Here is a 1,793-nt window from a genome sequence, read left to right on the forward strand (position 1 = left end):
CTATCTATCTATCTATCTATCTATCTATCTATCTATCATGTATCAATCATTTCTATATCTCTATATCTACATATCCATATTGTAGCATGTAGTTTCTACTACCTCACTTTAAGCTCCAGGCAAACTGTTCTACCAGCCACTCCTGGTTTGCTTGGATCCATGGATCACACACACACACACACACACACTTGCTCAGTTTTAACCTGCCTTATGGCTCAGTCAAAGGCTGGGCTCTTCTAAGCCTCCTGTGGCTAGCTTGCCTCACCTTTACTCCTTGCTCAATACTCTGAATCTGTCCTCAACTTAGTTGCCTGGTTGCCTTCTTGTTGCTAAGCCTCCTAAATCTGCCTTCATCTTAGTTGCATTTCTAATCTCCTGTTTGCTACCCCAGGCCCAATGAGGGACATGGCCAATGACTACTCCACTCCATATCTCACATGGCTGATGGCTCTCTCTCCCCCTGAAGCATGGTGCATTCCCTTTCCTCCTCCAGCATCTCTTAGCCACCTGAGGGAACCTAGAAGTCTCAGCTCTTCTTCCCAGCCATTGGCTGTTGGCATTGTTATTGATTGCTCAAGAACCAACTGTGGAACAGGACCTTCAGGGTTCACAAGCAGGTTCCTGATCAAAGGATCAGAACCACCCTTACACTATATGTACTATATATCTATATATTTATCTAATCTATATCTCTGTATCTATCTAATCTCTCTCTATATATACCTCTATTCTTCTACATTTCTATACATCTAATCATTAGCCAAGGTTGGAGCAGAATTGTAGTCTGGACTCATACCAACAGAGCTTTACACTGCTCTGTATAACTGCATCATAGGGTTATTCACTAAGCCATCTTTGCTTTAGTTAATGGCAGGTCATTGACCAAGCCATTTCATTCTACTTATTTACTTAGACATGGTCTCATTCTGTGGCTGCAGATTTGTGATCTTCTGGCCTCAGCCTATCCAGTGCTGGAATTATGGGCATTAGCCATGTCTGGTTTGTTAGTCACTAAGTTCTTATATGTCGAGGGTATGAGGGCTTTGTGCTTACATATCTGCACTAGGGGAACCAGTATTGTTAAACATGTGTTGTTGTCTCCTCAAAGGAAGAGATGAAAAGCCTGTCTTCTGCCAGAAATCTGGGAATGGTGACCTCTGCCCTCACAATCTGTGTGGTTACATCACACCTGCCCAGCCCCCACCCCAACATTTATCTCTGTCATTTTCCCAAGATCTTTATCTTGAGCATTGTTTCTCAGTCAGTGGAACCCATCTTTATGGAAGATGTCATTTGTACTTTGAGAAGACTTTCAATGTTATCATGTTCTTTAAGCTTTGCTGTATACACAGGATTGAGTTAATTACAATCAGGAAACTCTTTTTCTAAATTGTGCTATAGTTAAGTGTGCCTAAAATAAACTGCTCAGGGTCAGACTCTAGAAGTTTCAAATAGTACTAGCTACTGAATTTTGTGGATTCCTTCTTGCCTCATGTCGATGGACATTCTGGTGGCCATGGAATTTGCAGAGACCCCCCCACAATTATATGTCATTAATACTCCATGTGGCCTTTGTCTGACTCATTGTCATGGGCTCCTTTTGTCTCTGTGCCCCATCATCAGAGTCTGTGTGCTCTCATCTGTTTCTCTACTTGTTCAGGATCAGATAGGGCTCTCTCTCCTCTGTGGGTCTCTTTCTTACATCTATTGCTCTCTACCTAGAGCTTGGAGAAATATTTTGCTAAACTCATGACAAACCCAAAGAGGGCTTTTCAGTGAGTTTGGTTTTTTTT

At 42.2% G+C, this 1,793-nt stretch overlaps 1 protein-coding gene across 3 annotated transcripts in view; it reads left to right on the forward strand.

Moving 5' to 3' along the window:
• Positions 1 to 1,793, forward strand: part of LOC116074708 (triggering receptor expressed on myeloid cells 1-like) — a 27,401-nt gene that overhangs the window by 24,896 nt on the left and 712 nt on the right. The gene's annotated exons all lie outside the window — the stretch shown is intronic.

This window comes from Mastomys coucha, unplaced genomic scaffold, assembly GCF_008632895.1.
Source record: "Mastomys coucha isolate ucsf_1 unplaced genomic scaffold, UCSF_Mcou_1 pScaffold3, whole genome shotgun sequence".
Taxonomy (NCBI): Eukaryota; Metazoa; Chordata; class Mammalia; order Rodentia; family Muridae; genus Mastomys; species Mastomys coucha.